The sequence below is a fragment of the Leopardus geoffroyi genome, chromosome A3 (genome assembly GCF_018350155.1).
Source record: "Leopardus geoffroyi isolate Oge1 chromosome A3, O.geoffroyi_Oge1_pat1.0, whole genome shotgun sequence".
NCBI classification, from domain to species: Eukaryota; Metazoa; Chordata; class Mammalia; order Carnivora; family Felidae; genus Leopardus; species Leopardus geoffroyi.
Window position 1 is genome coordinate 135,369,390 of NC_059336.1, and position 21,542 is coordinate 135,390,931.

Below are 21,542 nucleotides of genomic sequence, written 5' to 3' on the forward strand. Positions count from 1 at the left end.
ACAGCTTTCATTCCAGGGAGAAACACACAAGAAGAGTGCTGTAACATGTGTACCCCTGCGCCAGTTCTCGTCTAATATCTAGCTCCCTGTGGCGTGTTTTCTCAATCCCGGTCCTACCTGAACATCATTCCCTTTACTTTCAGATTCTTCCTCCTTTTTCCCTCACCTATTATCTTTTTTTGCTGGTTTGTTTGCCTGTTTGTTTGTTTATTTGTTTATTTATTTGGCGGGGGAGGGGAGAGACAGAGAGAGGGAGGGAGAGAGAATGCACAGGGGAGGGGCAGAGAAAGAGGGGGACAGAGGATCCGAAGCAACCTCCGTGCTGAGAACAGACAGCCTGATGCGGGGCTCGAACCCATAAACTGTGCGATCGTGACCTGAGCCAAAGTCAGGCATTTAACCAACTGAGCCACCCAGGTGCTCCCCTCACTTATCATTTTGTGGCAAGGTGGGTAGACGATAGAGCTTAGAGAGTCAAAAGTTCCTAGAGCAAGGGATCTTTTTACCACTAATAAGATTTATCGTCTATTAAAAGTCAACTATTGGGGCACCTGGGTGGCTCAGTCGGTTGAGCGTCCGACTTCGGCTCAGGTCATGATCTCAGGCCGTGAGTTCGAGCCCCACATCGGGCTCTGTGCTGACGGCTCAGAGTCTGGACCTGCTTTGGATTCTGTGTCTCCCTCTCTCTCTGCCCCTCCCCCACTTGTGCTCTTTGTCTCTCAAAAATGAATAAATGTAAAAAAATTTTTTTAAGAAAAAAAAGTCAACAATTGATACTATGAGCCAAGTATGTTCCCGATATTATCCCTTCTCCTCAAGTACTAGGACCAGTGTGTGAAATGGGCATCTCTGCCTATTTCCCTAGCTCCTCCCCCACGCCTATCATGGCATCTGGCACATAGCAGAATCTCAAAAATAATGTGTAGTGAAAGAATAAATGAATAAAAGTTGTTTTTGGAAAATACCACTAATTATGAAACCCTCTCTACTGGCATGAGGCGGAGTATTTCCTTTAGCACCAACATGGTTGTCTTAGTTCTCAGCATCGCTAGTGTGGAGATGGGACAATGTACAGTTCACAGGAAGCGGATATCTCAGAGCACGGCTCGTGTCTCTGGAGCTGTTGATGGAACCAGTCTTGGCCTTTAAAACTGATATAAGCGCTGGTTGGGGCTGGCTGGTTGGCTTCCTGGGACTAAAGCAACCCACAGATAAACCTTTTCCTCCTGCTGCCAAAGAATTCAATAAATTGGTTTGACATTTGATTCCTGACAACCTGTGACTTTGGAATGGGGAGGGAGAGATCACACAAAGCACAATTACCTACACTGAGCTTTGTTACCTTCTTTACTTTGAACATGCTTGTGTCTGTCATTCGAGAAAGTCACCCTAAACCACATTCTGAAACCATTTGATGAAAAAGAGACTCAGAAATGATTGTGTCTTTGCCTATCTATCCCTTTCTTATCATTGTGCATTTATCTATGCTACCCAGGATGACTTCACCACTTAGAAAGATAGGTCATTGCCATGGTCACCATCATCACCATCATCATCATCATCATGGTCACTATCTCTTCATTTACTGAGCAACTACTGTGTACCAGGGCTTAAGTCTATCACTCATATTGCTTGACTGCTACACAACAATCTTGAGCTAAGTACCAACATTCCCATATTTTGGAAGAGGAAGCCAAGGCTTAAAGAATTAAATTAATTTCTAAAAGTCATATAAACTTTTAAAAAATTGTTTTACTGTTTATTATTCTTGAGAGAGAGAGAGGGGGGGGCAAGCAGGGAAGGAGCAGAGAGAGGGGGAGACACAGAATCGGAAGCAGGCTCCAGGCTCTGAGCTGTCAGCGCAGAGCCGGATGCGGGGCTCGAACTGACAGACCGCGAGATCATGACCTGAGTGTAGTCGGCCACCCAACCCACTGAGCCACCCAGGCGCCCCTATAAACTTTTTTAAGTGACAAAACTAGATTAAAGTGACAAAAAGACATCAAAACCCAAGTTTGCACAACTCTGGATCCTCTGGCTTGTACGTTATTCTGTGGATCAAACCACAGTTTCACTTTATTTAATTTTGCACTTCAATGAATTCAGAAGATGGAAGAAAGGATTTAATTATGAAAACTTTTGTCTGAAAAGAAATATCCCCCAACTCGTATTTGTTAAAAACAGCCAGAAGAGAAAACACAAATGAAAATTGCCATGATGGGGCGCCTGGGCGGCTCAGTCGGTTAAACGTCCAACTCTTGGTTTTGGCTCAGGTCACGATCTTACAGTTTATGAATTCGAACCCCGCATCCATCTCTGCACTGACAGTGCTGAGCCTGCTTGGGATTCTCCCTCTCTGCTCCTCGCCCACTTGCTTTCTCTCTTTTTCTCAAAATAAACAAAACTTTAAAAAAGAAAAAGAAGATCGCCATGATGTAAACAGAAGTGACAACAAGGACCCAAGGGCAAGACACACAGCTGAGAGTGTCCTGCAAAGGTCTGCTCATTTGCCCAGGAAAACATCCAGAAGCCTGGTCTGCTCTGTTCACAGGTCCCACCACATTATGTGGCAGCTTCAAGTTTTTATCTGCTTCTACCTTCTGTAGGTTGAATGAGTTGGTGGCTAGCTCCCCACAAATCCTCAATTCAAGGTAGTATATTTTGGAACAATCCTTTTCATCCCTTGAACATTGCATTTCATGGGGGAGGCCTCCTGACGGTTGCTTCTGGGTAGTTCTGGCTGCTTTGCTCCTTTGTCTTTTGATGGTGGCCCTTTACTGGGATAAATGCGAGTGGTCATTTTAGTGATTGCTGGATTACAGTGGCAAGTTGTACCAGGATTCTAAGACTACCTTCGCCTACTCCGAAGAGCTCTGTGTGGCTCTGAGATGCTCTTCAAATTCAGATAGGCATCTAGAAGCCGAAGGAATAGCAAGAGGAAAGAATTCCCCCTCCTTCCAACGTCTTAGAGCGACGTTCAGAACACACGGAGAATTCTCTTTGTTCTAGCAACTACTTTCCTGGGTTTGTTCGAAGACCTAAATCAAGCAAGGCCAGGCTTTCATAAGTGGCAGTGGTTGGGGCCGAAACTGAAAGCTATCGTTCGGATGATGCAGATCTATTGAAAGTTTTATGTACGTATGTTCTGTAATGAAGCAATCATGAAATCGAAATCATGAAATGACTGGCTGTTCACTGCCTTTCCATTTTCCAAGTAATTATTTGACTGCTCTGGAGTTTAGCAGCCTACTTCTGCTATTTTTTTTTTAAACTTTCAAGAAGACGAGAAAGGGGAGCATTTCTAAGTTAGGCTAAAGGTAGGATGTGCTCAAAAGAAGGTGCTGGAATAAACACTGTTTCTTTTTAGTGGGGTCTTACAGAATTTTGGATACGTAAGTACAGTATGAGGACAACATTGGAGAATTCTTCCCTAATTTCGGAAACTCTCCATGATCTAAGAAATGCTTTTTAATTATATTTTGGCTTTCGTAAGACTTGGACCATCACCAGACATTATCTCTTTCAATCTGATACTTTAGAGGCTGGTGGTGAGCCAGTTCAATTCACCCTTGTTTTTCTAAATAAACGTATATTGGAACACGACCACGCCCTTCTCTTTATGTCTCTTCTATGGAAGGTTTTCGTGCTACGAAGGCGGAGTTGAGTACATGCAACACAGATGTGGGGGCCTGCCGACAGCAATGAAATTCTTACTATCTGCCCTTTACAGAAGAAGTTTGATGACATTGCCTTAAATAAAACAAACATTTGGGGCACCTGGGTGGCTCAGTCAGTTGAGCGTCTGACTTCAGCTGGGGTCACGATCTCACAGCTCGTGAGTTCTAGGCCCGCATCATGCTCTGTGCTGACAGCTCAGAGCCTGGAGCCTGCTTCCAATTCTGTGTATGTCTCTCTCTCTCTCTCTGCCCCTACCCTGCTCACACTCTCTCAATCTCTCAAAAATAAATAAACATTCAAAAAATAAATAAAACACACATTATGGTAACTGGAGTTAAGCTTGTGTATATTTCTAAAATGGGACTAAATACGAACCTTAAAATTCTGAACTGCCATTATTTTCAAACACCTTCCGTTTGAAGCTGCTAAAAAGAGTGCTTTATCACTTTCTTTACGTCTTAACAAAATGCACTGAAGAAAAAATTAACATGACGGGAAGACCTGTGTGGGGACAGAGTATATGACCAATTCTCCTATGGGCTGCAGAAAGGTTTTAAAAAGCAAACACTACTTAATCTGTTCCTGATCAGTCCCTTTCCTATTGGCAAATGAGACGAATGGCCTCAGGCAAGGCATCCTGGCCAGCAGGATCAAAGATGTGCATAGGAGAGCTTACCCCCAAACTTAAGCACAGAGGTTCCCAACATCAGAAATAGCTCTTCACATCGGAAATACCTGGGGAGATTAAGCAGCCTCCAGTGCCACATCCCACCGCAGACCAGTTGAATCAAAAGGGTCTGGCTCTGTGGCGAGGCTAGCAGAATTGTTTAAAGTTCACCAGGTGATTCTCCTGAGCCAGTGGAGTCTAGAAACCCTGGGCCGCAGTAATGGAGGAAGCTGCTTGCAGTGAGGAGGCTTCTTGTCTGTGATTTTAAATTCAGTTCAATTGGATGAAATTTGTTTCCCCAGAAGAGGAAGCATGACAATTGTGACACCCTCTCTTACCAAGAAATACTCAGAGCAGAGATTGGATGTGTCTCCCTGGGAACCTGGGAAAGAAGATCTGATGATGCTCATATTGCCGCGCTGTGGCTCAACGCGTCGGACGGGGGAGAGCAGCCTGGGTACCAGATCATCGCTGCTCTTACTGGCGTCTGCAACCCTGTCCCTCCTGGTTCACTTCCGTTTATGGGCAGTAACTCAGCAAGTGCTCTGAGCCTCGCTCGGGGCAGAGAGAACGATGGAGCGTTGCACATTTGAATATTTAATTTCGGTCAAACTAAGATGGGTCAGACTCTGGTTCTGCCACTTCTTAGCCGTGAGACACGATTTCTCTCTGGGCATCGGCTTCCTCATCTGCAACATAGGAGTTATTAACCGTCTCTATTCTAGGGTCGTGATGAACACTGAGTAGAATAATGCTTAGGAAAGGCTTAGCTTAGCACAGATCTGGTCACAATGGAGCTTAAAACAATGGTATGCTATTGTTATAATCATTTTCATTGTCATTACTACCGTTATGGTGACGCTTTAGTAATAGCCAAATAAGTCAAAGTCCCAGCTATCTGTTGTTACCAAAGACACTTTACAAACCTGCTTTCATTAATATTTTGTGTGGCTTATAACAGCAAGATGGGACGGTATCTTTTTATGTCGAGCAGTTTAGACATTCGCAATAATAGCAGAGGACAACAAACCTATCAGTGTGCAAACGTACTCCTGTGCTGTCCCCCCACCGCAGAACACATAGCTGCCTGTGTGCCCATCATACTGCTACTTTACAAGTCGTGTCCATTAGCAAGGAAGGGTATTGTTTGCAATGTTTTTAAACTTCATATACGTGGTTTCATATTACATGCATGAACATGAAGCCTGCTGTTTTCGCTCAACATTGTGTTTTTGAGATTTATTCTTATTAATGCATGCAACTCGATTCCAGCCACTCTAACTGCTATGGTCTATACTATTTTATGATTTTGCCACAGCCTATTTGTCCTTTCTTGTGTTGATGGATATTTGGGTTGTTTCCATTATTCCACAGTAAAAAAGAAAAGGTTCAGTGTCCATCTGGGAACATATGTCCTTGTGTACTGTGTGAGAATTTTTGAGGAGCAGCTAAGGCAGAGGACGGGCATATCGCCAATTTCTCTGTCTCCTTTCCCGGTTCTTCCTCATCTCCTCGATGTCAAAATGTTCACGTGCCCAGAGCTCAGTCCTCACACCTCTATCTGTCCTAATCATTAGAAGATGTCATCTGGTATTAATCTTAATCACCCAAGAGTACGATCTCCAGTCCGGATATAAGCCCCAAAGTCTACCTTCATATATCCACTCGTTCACTTAATACCTCTTCTTAGAGAAGTCAGAAAGGAATGTATGTGATGGACACTGTGAGTACTCACCAATGGTGTCTCTCTTCCGGGCACACACACATTGTATTTCTCATAACACTTTTTTAAAAGAGTCTTTGTAGGGGTGCCTGGGTGGCTCAGTCGGTTGGGCGTCCGACTGCAGCCCAGGTCATGATCTCACAGTTCACGGGGCTCGGGCCCCACGTCGGGCTCTGTGCCGACAGCTCGGAGCCTGGAGCCTGTTTTGAATTCTGTGTCTCCCTCTCTCTCTGCCCCTTCCCTACTCACGTTCTGTCTCTCTTTGTCTCTCAAAAATAAATAAACATTGAAAAAAAAATTGTTTTAAAGAATCTTTGTAATTTTATTTATTTTTTTTTTTTACTTGAGTATAGTTGACAAACAATGTTCTATTAGTTTCAGGTATACACAATAGTATTTTGACCAGTTTGTACCTTATGCTATGCTCACAAGTGTAGCTACCGCATGACACTTTGAGGTGGGAGAATGTGACTACTCATCGAGAAAATAAATCTGTTACACGTCCTATGTTTTCCTGAGAAGCTGAATCACAGAGATTTGGTGCGAGAGGTTATTGGGGCCAGGCCTTCATGGTCTCATCCATAAGGCATTGAGGGAAGGAGAATTGGGAAAAGTTCAATGCAATGTAATTACTATGGAGCCTTAGCTAATCCCATTGAGGGCTTCTGAAGCTGGGATTGACCATCAGACTTGTTCCAAGTTGAGTCAAGAGCCGCCTCTGTTCCCCCATGTCAACTGTCGCTGGAAGCGGGCTGCTTCGGGGAGAGGGCATTTCCTTGGGCTAGATGACTCTCTTTATTGGAGACAGTCCATGGGGAGTCTCATAAGAGGTTCCATCGGGACCCAACTCTCCAACAGCAGGGATAATGAGGGCTTCAGACCCCACGGGAAATTCTGGGCAACACACCCCTGCACCCACTGCACAGCCACAAGGTGAGACGGTAGAAAGACACTGCCCACTTTTCTAATCTCGCGGCTGCCTTCGGCAGTGAGCGTGAAGGCTGTGAGTAGGAAGGGCTGAGCCACGTCCCTAAGTCATTGCATGAAAAGCAGTTGTCCTGGAGAATTGTCCAATCTACGACGGGCATGGCATCCGTGGGAAATACACTTGTGATTTATACTGCTGAGATTTGTTTTTGTCACCACAGCAGATGCCTGGCCCCAGACTGACCACTCCAATGCCTCAAAACAAATATGTGCAAGACCAAGTTCTCGATTCCCCACCTCCTCTGAACCTCCCCCTTTCTACAGTCTTCAGCATCTTGCTTAGTGGGAACTCCATTCTTCCAGTCTATAAATTAAAAACTCAGGTACCACACTGACTCTATCACAAAGGCAGTTCTTCCTTTAGAATGAAGCCAGGAGTTATTCATATCTCACACCTCCAGTATTACCTCGGGTCCAAGCCACAGACATTTCTCTCCCCGATTATTGCAGTAACCCCCTAACTGATGTCCTGCTTCTGCACTCACTTCCCTCCATTTTGACGAAGACGACAGGATGATCCTGTAGGACAACACTCTCCCCCAGCCCTTCCAGGAGCTCTCTCTCACTCCGAGTAAAAGCTAAATCTTTCGAAGAGCTACATGATGTTATCTGGCCCTAGGTTACTTCTCCAGGCTCATCTGGCATCGTTCTTCCATTGGCTCATGCTGCTTCACTGACTTCCTTGCACTTAGCCGCACGCCGGCACAATTCTCACTCAGAACATTCGTGCTCATTGTTCCCCCCAGCCTGCAGTGATCTCCCCCAGCTAGAGATCTCTCACTTCCTTTAGGGATTTACACAGCTGTCATCTTAATACTGAGACCCTCCCCAATCACCACATACTTTTAGGAGAATCTATTACGCTTCATTGTGCTCTAGAATATTTGTCATCATGAGACATATTGTAAATATTTCTAAATAGATTAGCTCCACGAGGACAGGGCTTTCTGTATTATTCACTGTTGTATCTGCTATATCTAGAATAGCCATTCTTACACTGGATATATATTTGCAGAATAAATTGAATATATGGGGCTGCTCATTAGTACTAATGATTTATAGATTACGTAGGATTTTCTATGAAAAACATATTATATTTGTATATAAGAGCAATTTGAGGCGACCGGATGGCTCAGCCGGTTAAGCATCGGACGACAGCTCCGGTCATGATCTCGCGGTTTGGGGGTTCGAGCCCCGCATCGGGCTCTGTGCTGACAGCTCAGAGCCTGGAGCCTGCTTCAGATTCTGTGTCTTTCTCTCTCTCTGCCACTCCCCTACTCTCACTCTGTTTCTATCTCTCAAAAATAAATAAACATTAAAAAAAAAAAATAAGAGCAATTTTATCTCTAAAGGTTTTTTTTTAAATATGGAATACTTCACGAATTTGCATATCATCCTTGCACACGGGCCATGCTAATCTTCTCTGTGTTGCTTCAACTGTGGTCTATGTGCTGTCAAAGTGTGCACTGTTACTTAAATCTTAGTAACTTTCATCTCTTTTCTTTTTTTCTTTTCATATTGCAATGGCTGAGACCACCAGTTCAACTCCTGAAGATGTTTTCCTATGAAAGAGAGCTGAATTTTCTCTAGTTATTTTTCTGTCTCTATGGAAATGATCATGCGGTTTTCTAACAATTACTTGATTTTTAATGTTCAACCATCCTTGGATCCCTGAAATATCCTGACTGATCTTTGAAATCTATGTCAGAATACAGAGCTCGAGAGACACGGGCCACAGATTTTGACTGAGTGAGGCCTTGTTACCACCCCTTAGAGACAACTGTTTCCATATCACAGACTATTCCACTGATGGGTATGGTTGTTTCTGGAAGCTGTTTCAGGCAAAGTCAATGCTTTGGGGAGCCTGACAGATATTGTGAATCAGCAACACAGGCTGGAGAGTAAGTTTCGTACAGAGGAGAGCTCACCTTAAAATATAGTTAGTGGTCAGGGATTAATGAGTTATCAACAGATTGTTGCCACGTGTAAGTGGGGCCCCGGTGTTGCTGGATCACCTGATATTTGGTCAGAGAGACTGGGGCATCTGGACTTTTAAAGCATCAACTAATTTTAAGTGTTTTTAATTAATTGAAATCTATAAAAGAAGATATCATATGGTGCAAGTATAACGTATCTGAGGCCAAGTTAACACTGCAAGTTTGAGGCCTCCAGTGTCTAGAATGAGTGTGTGTCCTTCTCTGGTTTTAATTCTTTTATCTTGATTCCTCCTCTGTAAATTGTGGATAACGATAATTGTGTCACTGAGTCGTGGTGGTGAATACATACGTTTCCGAAGCATTACAGCAGCGTTGAAATGAAAGAAAGCCCACTGTGGCTTCCAGCCTGGGAGTGTATACTTTCAGATGAAAAGGGAAAGTCTATTTAGCTCGTGTCCATCATTCCTTGAAGAAACCAACTTTGAGAATAAAAAGCCCATGAAATAAACCAATGCAAGTAGCAAGAAGTGAGAAATAGGAGTTTTAATACATTTTCCCTTCCTACCGTCAATACAACCCAAATATTATTTACCACAAAAAAAAAAAAAAAAAAAAAAGGGAGAAATTAACACTGTCCTTGCTAGATGGCTGGGTGGGTTACATCAGATGCTGGCCACAGAAGCTTGGACTGTGGTTCTCCATGTGGTGTGGGTGCTCATTACATTTCCTGTTGTTCCCTTTCTGTCCCTTTCATCCCTTCATGTCTGCAAGGCCCACAAGCATAAAGGATGCCAGGGTCCAGTCCTCAGGGGGATGCATTCTAGACTGAAGAAGATCAGCCACGTGAAGGACTGTGGCACTGGCTAGATAGTGTGGGGAGGGGGTGTGGCCCTGCCGGTGCCTGGCCAAGGCTGGCGAGTCTCTCGTGCCTTAGTTCAGTGTGGAAAATGACTATGTGTACCCGTCCTGATGTTGAGGGGGCTAAACGAGATGAATACACGTGGAAGGCGTGAGCAGTTGGCACTGAGTGAAAACCCAAGGATGGTGACAAGCTGCCGCTCTTACTAAAGAGAAACAGAACACCGCGGACAGACACCCCGGCCAGCCCAACCCAAGGCGCTGGGAAGGCCCGGGACGCAGAAGACGGGTAGGTTCAAAAGTCAGGGACAATCACGGTATACGACACAGAAAGTTATCCAAAACCGAGACCAGAGTGAACAAAAGCACTGAGTGGGGGCGGGGCAGCAGCTGGGTTGCTCCCAAAGTCATCAGCTGTGCACCGAATCGGACGCCCGCCACCCCCACCCCGGGCCCTGCAGGGCCCCTGTGCCCCCGCCCCCTCCCGCCACGAAGTGCGTGCGGCGGCGTGAGTCTCTGGGTCCGGGAATGCAGAGGCCCTGTCGCTCAGGGTGCCCTGGGACCGGAGCCCCTGGCCCCCCCCCCCCCTCCCCGGGCGGGCTGGCACGACCCCCCCTCCCCCCGCGGGGCACACCTGCGGTGACGTCAGGCCCGGGCTCACCTGCCCGAGCGGGCGCAAGGGACCGGCTGGGGGCGCACCTGCCGGAGCCCCACAAACGGGGCAGTGAGCGGCCGCTGATTAACATGCAGAGCCCGGGACGGGGCGAGGCCGCAGCTGGACAGCAGCTTCTCCGAGTCTCTAGAAAAAGCCTCTGTCACAGCTGGAGAGAAGAGAGCGCGGCGCCGGCCGGGCCGTGGTGCGGTGCCAAGAGCCCTTCTTGGGGCGGAAGCGGCGGCGCGGCCAGCTGTCGAGCGTTTGAAACGTGAAAGGCCCGGGGCTCCCGGGGAGGGCAGAAGACAGAGGCCACGTCAGAGGAAGCGCGGGCTGCTCCGGGGGCCGGGGAAACCGTGGGCTGAGGCGCGCACGTTGGGCCATCAATAAGGCTTTCAGAGGGCCGGGCGGAAAAACAGCTGGGGAGGGGAGGGGGAGGGGAGGGGGGTGCAGGGGAGGGGCCGCGACCCTGCGCGGGGACCCGTCCAGTCCCGGGGCGCCGCCGCACGGCACCGCAGCCCCGGCCCGAGAGCCCCAGGGGCCACCCCCGCTACCCCCACCCCCACCCCAACCGGCCACCGCGACCCAGGTCCCTGCCCTCCGCCCCCACCCCTGTCACCCAGGTCCCTGCCCGCAGCCCCACCCCTGCCTCCCGGGCCCCGCCCTCCACCCCTGCCACCTGAGTCCCTGCCCTCCGCCCCCACCCTGCCTCCAGGTCCCTGCCCCGGGCACCACCCCCCCCCCACTGCCCTCCCCGTTCCGGGGGGGGGGGAGGGGGAGGGGGCACTTCCTTCGCCCCCAGTTCCCCTGCCTTCCCTGCATAGCCTCAAAGCAAGCTTGCTATCTTTCATCTTTTTTTTTTTTTTTCACATTTTTCCGAGCCCCACCTCCAGGCCTCCCCACCTAGAATCCTGTAGTCCTCCTCTCTTCTTCCCACAAACCTCTGCGACCTTCTAATCGCTTAGCGACTGAGTATCAATGACCTGGCAGGGGCCAGATCTTCTGCCACCTGCTAGGAATAAATGGTAAGCGTACCCCGTCTGTGACCTGGGGCGTGCCAGGCCGTCGAGTGTAGAAGGCCAGGAGAGTGGCAATTCTCCGTGCAGCTCCGCTGCTCTCTAAGAGCATGTGCCTCGGGGCCCTGGGCCTGAGCAGGATGGTGTAATTAGGCTAAGAGAGAAAAGAGAAGTGCCTCTGCTCTCCTTCCTGCCGGCAGCCGGAGCCCGGCGCCCTTTAGGGCTCCTGTCAAACCACAGGCTCGCCCGCACTCGGCAACTTACCCACGGTGGCACCCACCGCCTGTCTACACTTCCCCCTGTCGTCACAGAGCCTGCCGTGTGTGTGCCCCACGTTGCCTGAAAACTGCTCGGTGGGCTGGTTCTTCCATTTGTTCCCACGTGAAATTTAAGGCCGTCTTCATGACACTCTGGGGGTCACTTTTAAGTAAAAAAAAAAAAAAAAATCGGGTTACTTGATATCACGAAAACAACACAGCAATGAGCTCATGGCTGGGTCCAGTCCCGTGTAGTAACCACCCTGGAGAGTGGGCAAACTTCTGGCATCCTCCCCGGCTAGCCCTGAGCCGTGGTGGGTTCCTTAGCCCTGCTCTGTCAGGGCCTTCACCTGCCGGCTCATGCTGCCCCCGCTGATACCTGACCTTCAGGGCTGAGTTTGGGCGTGGAAGGGGGGCATGAAGGGTCCTACTCCTCACATTCACTCTGGCACAGCAGGTGTATAAAGCTGACCCTCTGCCCTGCACAACCTCTCTTTGCCTCGGAGACTCCTTACCAGCAGTCCCCTGGATGTCGGACGTGCCGCCTTCCTTTTAGGAATCAGCTTCCAGACAGGAAAGTGGAAACTCCCTGTTACTTTAAGAGAGAACGCATCTAGGGAATGGGCCAGGCAGGCATCAGACAACTTAGACGCAAGCCAGGATATCGGAGTCCCAGAGCTGCAGCCGGTGTGGGGGTTACCAGCCCCGGGTCCGGGCGACAGAGGGAAGGGGTCAGGTTATGAGAACAACTCGGAGGCTTGGAGGGGGACCCTCCCAGAGCTGGAGCCCCACCCCGGGGCGAGGCTGCTGCTGACGGTCCAGGAGCTTGGTCCTGGTGCTGATGGTCCGGGAGCTTGAAGGCGCGACCCCAGGCAGACTGGGACTCAGACCTCTGAAGGAGGAGGATTGCTTGAGGAGAGAGTGCTGGGGCTGGTTCTAGAAATGTGCGCAGGACCAGAAACTGAAATAAAGCCCTGCTCAACAGGCACTGCAGGGACAGGCGGCATTGCTTGTAAGCCGTGGCCATGAACGGTTGTGCGAGAGAGAGGATGGGGCCCCTCGCCCCTCCAGCCCTGCTGTCAGCCCGCAGCCGCCGCACCTGCGCAGAAGGGCTCAGGAGCCCTGCCTGGCAAAGGAGTAGGTTTGCAGCCCAACCCCGGCGTCACAGAGCAGAGCAGGGTAGGTGAGAAGCCGAGGGACGGCAGCTTAACAGTTAATGTGCTGTGCCTGACGGCCGCTTGATTTCCTTCCTCGGCACCTAGGCATCAAGGTACCCTTGGGGCAAGTCTTCTGGTCCCCGCGATGGGGCTTTCCGGGACGGCAGTGAGTCTAACACATCTGTTGTCTTGTTCACAGCCTATGCCTGGCCTGTGAGGATAATCACACATCCTTCGCCCAAAGGGTCAACGTCCTCTTCACTCGGCTTTCACAGCTGCTCCCCTGCCCCAGAGTCGTTCAAGAGGGAGCCGGATGCTACTGTAGTGTGTCAGCCAAAATACAAGCCACAGATTTCCAGGCTTCCCAGTGATTTCCCTTAATTCCTCGTGGCACATCGAAACGGACTCTGGACAAATCTTACCCACCCCTCTCCCGCTTCTTCCAGACTCTTGAGACCATCAGACGGATGCGTCACGAGGACTGGTTTTCTCTTCTTTCTGAAATCCAGCCTTAGGAACTTGCACCTCATTCTAGAATATGACATCTGTCCATCTGTTAGTGCCTCCACTGAAGTCTCTACTTCCACATTCTGCTAAATTTTAATTAACAAATTCGCAATTAGAGGGAAGTATGATACGTTACATAAAGATGTCATTTATACGTTCACTTCCCTACCATATATGGAGCATTGTCAAGATGACAAAGAGGAAGAGACATCATTCTCTCCTACAACACATGCATGAGCTAAAGGGAAGACAGAACTACAAAGAAATCATGAGAATGTGGAATGGAAAAATTAAGGGGGACCGGGGTGGGGCTGGTGAAGAATGAACAGATGAAGGGACTGAGTTTTGCACGACAGACCGGTCAGCCCGAGAAAGAGCTAAAGACTTTCTGGGCAGGGACAGCAGTGCCTACAAAGGCTTAGGGGCGTAAAACCGAGGAAGTGCTCAAAGGCAAGCAGGACACACATCACGAGCTAAGGACAGGGCTGCCATCGGGCTGACCAGGTCCCATGTGCTGGGAGCCTGGCCCTGCCGCCATCGCCCGTGGAGAGGTCAGCTGAGCTTGGATCATCCAGGGTGTTGTTGTTTGATCGTCTCTGTTTCCTTAAACGAACAGAACAACTTGAATTTGAGACACTGGTTGGGACATGCATGTGACAAGAATGCACATTCTTAAAAACGTGCGTTTCTGAACTGAGGCAAGGAGAGGGTCTTGTTAGGATGCTAGAGACGGAAGTCGGGTCTTGGCAACTCACTGGATTTAATGACTGAGGGGCAGAAGAGGCAAAACTCACCCAGACGTTTTACATCATGAAGCTGGTTTTACGGCCCTGCCGTTGTTGTTCCAGAGGCTCAGGAGGTGAGAGAGCAAGTAAGGAGGGGACACTGGGGGTGATGAGTCTGCAGTAAGGACAGTGGAGTCCGGAGACCCGCTTAGGGCTGAGACAGGAGCTTGGAATCACTCCCCCACAGACTTCCGTCTAAACTGGCACAAAGCCACGGGGGGAAACGTGGACATTAGAACATCACCACTAAAGTTGCTGCTGTCAGACAGGCACACGTTTTGTGTGTGTGTTCATTTGAAATAAATCTCCACGGGTGATCAATAAACCTGACGCTTGGTCCAGATGACCATGTAAGATCCCACGGAGAGAGAGACGAGTCCTTTCGAAAGACAGGTCACTTTTTTTTTCTTCTTCTTCCTAAAGGACACCTTATTTACAGCCACAGAAAAAGGCATTCAAAATCCAAATTTTGTTGCAACACAGTGACATCTAGCGTACGATTTGGCTAACGCCAAGAGGCACTTCCCCAGGGAAGCATTGAAGAGGCTTTTGAACTAAAATTAAAATTCTGACCCGGGTTTTAAAGGCAAAGTTTAAGAGGAGGAGCAGCGCGGCATTGTCTGGTCCACAGCTCCATCGGGGCCCAGACACCCATCCCGCGTGGGCCTCCGGGTCCGAGGTGATGCTTTTAAGCCAGAGTGATACGTCTTCCTCACCTGACAGAGGTCTTCCCCGGCATTAATTGGTTTTGATTAGGATGTTTAGTTAATTGTAATATAATTACTAGAACTTGGATTATTAGTTTGCTTTAACGATAGCCATTAAGATTTTAATATAAATATGATTATGCTAGAATATTATTTTGTCCTGAAATTGCAAGAGTGGTTTGCAGGTAGATTCTGAGCTTCAGGACAAAGATGAGGAAAATGCCGGCTGGTCCCGGTGGGTTTTCGCACGTGGAACCGCATTTCTGAGTGCACGTAGCTTGATGGGGAAACACTTGTCGCCAGAAGGCAGAAGTCCTGCGTTCTTGTCCCCTTGTTGTCATTGATCGGCGACGTGACCTAGCGGGAGACACCCTTGTCCCCCCTGCATCTGTAACTAGGGGTGGAAAACCGCCTAAGTTTCCTCGCTGTGTCTCATGAGACTCAGCCAGGAGCTTGCTTCTCGTATTTTGTTCATCTTCACAACTCCACTGTGAGATGTGTGTTCTTTCCCTCGTTTTACAAACGAGAAAAGTACACCTCGGAGAGATTAAAGTGACTGTTTGGGTGATCAGCTTGCCCAGGACAGAGCCAGGGGTATGAGCCAGCACTGCTGGGCTCCAAGCCAGTCCCGTCCTTCGCTGCCCATCACACCGAGACTGGCAAGACCAGCGGAGAATCGGCCGTATCTAGACCCTGAGAGCTTCCGCTTGGGAAATGAAGTCAGTGATACTTTAGACATCTAATTCTATCCCTCTGTCCACAAGAAGCAATTGGCTCAATATTACAATGACTGTCAGGAAAAGGCACCACTGGTAGTGAGATGCCAACGCTAAAATCATCGGGTTTGGCAGTCTCCAAAACAGAACTGCTAATCCTGAGAATTTTCTTGAACAGGGTTGTTTTTCTCTTGCATTCGGACACAACTCATCTCAGCAGCAGAGAGGTTACCAGGCTCAGAACTGAATGTTGGGAACAAGGTTCAAATTGAAAGAAAGGAAATGGAATGAATGATCCCTGGTACGCATCCAATGCCGACGTCCCTGGCACTTGACCACAGCCCACACCGTGCTCCACGTCACGGCCACCTTGCGGTCAGGTGGCGGCCCTTCCCACGGCCACAGGGAAGGCTGTATGTGCGCTCTGACTCGCGGTGACGGAGTTCTGTCTGAGGCCTTCTCCCCTACCTCACGTCGGCGCAGATTTTATTTTACAGTTGGCCAGATCCCGCGTGGGTTCCCGTGAGGGGGACAGGCCTCCTCATCCACTGCCTCGGAGGGGCTAGGTGCAGGCGGCCGCAGAGTGGACGTTGGTCATTATCTCTCAAGTCTGAAAACCTGCGTACCCCCTCCACCGTCCAACTTTTTACTCTACAAACGTTCCCCTATTTATGCAAATAGGCGTGTTTCTTTATGTGGCGGTATTTTTAAAATACTGACCCTTGAGGACAACACAGTCGGCCGTCGAAGGATATTATTAAATCATTTCAAGTCCATCCAGACAATACTATGAGATTGCTTTCAGGTGATGGCATATGTGTGTGTCCTAGCACAGAACGAGCTCTAAGACATGACACTGAGCGAAAAGCTACGAGTCATGAGCCTGGATCCATAGCATATTGAGAGTCCACAGGCGCGTCTGCTGGTTAACCCCAGGTACAGGTGATGCTTGCCATCTTCTAGACACTGGTCCAGGAGCTTTACCAATATCAGCTCATTTAACTCTGCTAACAGCCCTGTGGGGAAGGTGCCACTATTAATCCTCTAGATAAGGAGAGGAAGACAAGGAAGCATTGAGCAAGTCGCCACGGTTACGCGTCTCCCTGTGTCTCTGACTCTCTCTACCCCGCCCCCCCTCCACGTATATATGCAGTGGGGTCTACAAGGGTAGAAGCTTTTGGTAAAATACCTGGTTAACTTCCGGAGGGACACGATTTGCCATGTGGAAGGAGCCGTTCACTTGTCTATACTCGCGGGCATTGGTATTTTTAACAAGTATATTTTCACATAATTCTTGGATAATAAAGATAGATGTTCACATGGGTGCGGGATGCAGGGTTTCAGCCGAAGCGTCGGGCAGGTCTGAAGTAGCTTTGGGAGGTGGTCATACGCCCCCTCCCTCGACCTGGACTAGAAGGCAGGTCAGGGTTCGAGGCCTTCAGAATAGCCTGCCAACTTTGCCATCTGTTCACTGGGCAGGCAAGATATTTAGGTCCTTCCAGCAGTTGGTCAGAGCGCGAGGCTCTTCCTGGCATCGCCCTTCAGCCGTACCCACAGCTGGGCTTGAACAAGGAGATTCTAAAGACGGTGACCCCAGTTACTAGTTCCCCAACCTGGCCGACTGTAGGGTTCCCTTGGAAAGTTTTTCTAAAAACGTGCACATCCCCATATTCAGTCTTTGATTCAAGTCCAGCAGAACTGAGATAAGGTCATGGAATCTATTTTTGGAAAGTTCCCCCGGTGACGCTTCTGGTCAGCCAAAATTAGGAACCAGATGATGCCGTGGGCCGCATGTGAGTGCTAAGCTAATATACAGAAGCAGGCACTTTTCAAAGACACTTGAGGGGCAAGTTCATGGCCCGTGAGGTCACCCAGCCAGAAGGAATACAGCTGGGATGTGAATATACACAGGGCCCCCAAGGGACGGGCCCAGCAGAAGCGAGCAGGGCATCAGAGGGCCAAGAGCACAGGTTGGGGACTGAGAGAGAAGCAGGACATTAAGCATAATCACTCAACTCAAAGCCACCGGTGAACGTGGAGCATAGGCTCCACCCCCAAAGAAAGGGTGGAGGCTTCAGCCACCTGCGGGGACCTGGTTTCTATCCACCCCATGCTTCTGGGTTCTCTCAAGTGTCCCATCTCCCTGCCCTCGAGGAGACCACAGACATGGGGGAGAGAGCCACGGAAGGAAATGGCGGTCCAAGAGGACGGTAGGAGTGGTGAGCAGTGACACAGTCCCCCCCCAGACTGCCGAACCCCATGCTCCCAAAGGAAGAGGCACTGTGGTACGTTTGGGTAGCTGTTAAAACCCTGCTCCAAAGTCAATCCTCCTTAGCAAGACAGCTCCAGCCTTCTCAACACCACCGGTCTGTGGGAAATGGGCTTATTTGTGAACATCTGATTGCTGAGAGAGGTTCTCATTTACAGACCACTAACAAGATTAAAGTGGCTAATTTAAAAAGTGCTTAGCCTAGATGTTTAAGCAGCACCAGGCTTGTGAGTTTCTAACGGCTGTTTCTGTATCGGTTGCTAACGGGAGCCATTTCATTCTCTTGCATTGAAATGGATCAGATAAATCACATTAGGTAGGTTTACAGAAGCGAGCAGTGACAGGTTCCTCAGAACTAAAAGCTAAATCTCCTGCTAGGGTCTGGCTTTCTTTCATCACACACTCTATCTTCAAACCCAATACCTATTTAAAGCTGCTGATAACACTCCAAATGCTCCCGGGCCTTGTCCTCAGACATAATGTATGGTTCCACCGATGCTATGGAATTTAAACATTTTTGATACAGTCTATTAAAAAGAGGGATTGTAGCTCATTCAAATTCAGCAACTTCGAATAGAAAAAATAAATAAAAAGTCCATGAAATCGCACGCCGCATTTGCAAAGGAAACCGGGTAGGAATCACACAAGGACGCTCGCCGTTCTGCCACCAAATTATCTCTCCCGGGCAGGCACAACTGATAAGAGAACTCATTTTACACACACCTCAGGAAGGGAACAGGAGAAGATTTCACGATCTCCCAAAATAGAAGGGAACTTTACGTTTCTGAGGGATCAAAGCTCACGGACACTCCACGAGCGACCGTTCGAAATTCTCGTTGAAATGGAGGCACAGGCCCCCTTTGCTGTGCCACAGCTGTGGGTGCAGGTTACCCCGTTTGTATGCGGCCTCGCTCTCTTGTCCAGGAAAACGCCACACCCCACTGGGTGCCTTCCGTCCTTGACAAGATGATGACAACATTGGCGCGAGAAACCGGGATGAAGAAGATGTTATGGAGCGCGGCGTTCTGTGCCGTAGTGTTGCGGAGTGTGGTCCTCTAGTCTTGAATTAAATGGCATAAGGGCCTTAACTTAGTCATCTCTGCAGGTTGACGCCACGTTTAATAACGACCGGGTGAAAACACTGCTACTTTGAATACCAAGTTTCCATAATTCATTACGTAATCAGACCCGAACACAGGACGTAGATGGAAAAAAAGACCAGAGAAAATTATCAGAGGATTTTCAAAAGGAGGAAAATAAAAACAGGTAAAGGGAGTGGATTGAAGAGGGAAAATATAACTCTCTGCCGGTTATAGAAAGTTGGAATCTAAAGAACAAAGGTCTTGGGGCGCCTGGGTGGCTCAGTCGGTTGAGCGTCCGACTCCGGCTCAGGTCATGATCTCACGGTCTGTGAGTTCGAGCCCCGCATCAGGCTCTGTGATGGCAGCTCAGAGCCTGGAGCCTGCTTGGGATTCTGTCTCCCTCTCTCTCTGCCCCTCCCCCACTTACACTCTGTCTCTCTGTCTCTCTCAAAAGTAAATCAACATTGGAAAAAAAAAAAAAGAAAGAACAAAGGTCAGAACGTGTTGGTGGAAAAGTAGAAATCGAATAAAGGCAAAAGAGGGCTAAGCAGAGCAGTCCCATAAAACGAAGCAAATGCCTACCGTGCACGAGGAGGGGCAAGCAGTTCTCTTCTCAACTGTGTCACTCACCGGCTCTGGGGCTGCAAAGACCTTTTGAATCTTCTCATCTTCCCCTGTCTTATTTATAAAATTGTGATCATAATATCTACCTCATGGGCTTATTACACGAGCTAGGAACAACATCACGTTCAAACGCCTAGTGTCTCAGGGTGATGAACCCCACGGTGAGTGATGCCAGGAGTGGAAGTAATGTGGCAGGTGGAACGCTGGCCACTGTGGCTGTAACTGTGGAGCAATATTAATTGCTTGTTTTTTTAAGTTTTAATGTTTATTTTTGAGAGAGGGTGGGGGGCAAGGAGACAGGGAGACACAGAATCCGAAGCAGGTTCCAGGCTCCGAGCTGTCAGCACAGAGCCCGACGTGGGGCTCGAACCCGCAAACCGCCAGATCATGACCTGAGCCAAGTCAGATGCTTAACTGACTGAGCCACCCAGGCACCCAATATTAATGGTTTCTATGTGGGTTGACCGATGCCTCGTTATACTGCCAGGTTGTTTATGCAATATCATGACTCTGAAACGATTAAAAGAGAAATGGTACCAGCGTTTCTAGTAGGCATTAAATAAGAGAAAATACAGAAAGTAGAATGTGGTCTTTGAATCACTTCCCAAGGCTCATTACAGGACACAACTTAAAAATCAGGGAAAGGGTTTTGGAGAGGTTTTGGAGACAAACACTCAAACTTCTTATGTTCAGTTGTGAATTCTTTCACTTGTTCATTCGAGTGAATGAGTTAGAGACAGACGACTTTAGAAGGCAATCTGGCGGGAGAGGGAAAATGCAGATGCTGAAAACGTGGACGTGCTCTAATCACGTGACACAAGCTAACAAAGGAGACACCTCTGTAGGGAAAAAAAAGAGGTGTCTTTTTAATAAGACTTGGAGGGTGGAGTTGAGTATGTTTTCAACAGGGAGACGAACAGGCAATGGTCGCTGAGATTTAGGAAATGGCATTTGCTAAGGCACAGAATCAGGAGGGAGGACCCCACGTTCGTGGAGGGCCTAGAAGTCGGCCGTGGGGGAACAGGAAGGTAGAGACCTAGGGAGAGAGGAGGAGTGACACCGTGAATGTGCTCCCTGCTCGGGCAGGTGAAGTTCATCCTGAAGACAATCGAGAGCCCAGGAGTGACTCAGCATGTGTGAAGAATGGAGCGGGGCTGCCTTCCTGTTCTCACGTGAGGATCTTAGAAGTCACTGACTCCACCCGAGCAACAACAGGTAAGAAGCTGAGCAAACTGGACAAGGGAGGGGAGGTTCCGGGGTATGCTGCTGCCCCCTCAAGTTGGAGAAACAGGCACACGCAGAGAATCACAACCACATGTGCAGACATCTCCATGGAGAAGTGTCAAGGCAGGAAAGCCCAAACCGTACTGGACCAATGTGGATGTGCCTGACTGATCGGAACTCCAGGGGGACCTGGTCGTGCAGTGGTCTCCACACGTTGGCGAGCTTTAAGTCCACACACTCACCCAGGTTCTCACATGAATATTGGAGGAAAATCCCCTGACGCTTTTGGCTGGGAGAGAAGAGAAATAATCATTCTGAGATAATATGCCAAAGCATTCTGTTCTTCTCTCCCAGCTCTGCTCTCAGGAGACCGTATTTAACCAGAGCCTAACCTGCCGGGGTTTTGTCAGAGCCTAAGAAACACTCAATTCTGGCCCCCTCGAAACATGCTGTCCCACCTAAAGGGGTGGAGGAAGGAAACCGAAAAACTCAGAAGCTGGTGTGAAGTTCGTAGTCCACAGGTACAGGCAGGACCAGAAAAGGGGCCCCATCACCCCATTTCACCGCCGTTACTAAAGCCTTGTTGCCAGCAGTTTCCATTCAGCACATCAAGGCTGGCTATCAAGAAAGAGGTACCAGGCATACTAAAAGGCAAATAACACGGTTTGAAGAGACAGAGCAAGCATTGCAAACACA

General features: G+C 48.8%; 1 long non-coding RNA gene and 1 other non-coding gene across 2 annotated transcripts; both read right to left on the bottom strand.

Annotated features, from left to right (window-relative positions):
- Positions 1-8,415: 8,415 nt before the first annotated feature.
- On the bottom strand, positions 8,416-8,522 carry LOC123581717. The gene has a single exon (XR_006703957.1). It is a non-coding gene; the product is annotated as a U6 spliceosomal RNA (small nuclear RNA).
- A 998-nt stretch (positions 8,523-9,520) lies between these two features.
- Positions 9,521-11,024, bottom strand: LOC123579794. Its single transcript, XR_006702958.1, has 2 exons — positions 10,512-11,024; positions 9,521-9,973 (listed from the first exon to the last, which is right to left on the bottom strand). It is a non-coding gene; the product is annotated as an uncharacterized LOC123579794 (long non-coding RNA).
- Positions 11,025-21,542: the final 10,518 nt, after the last annotated feature.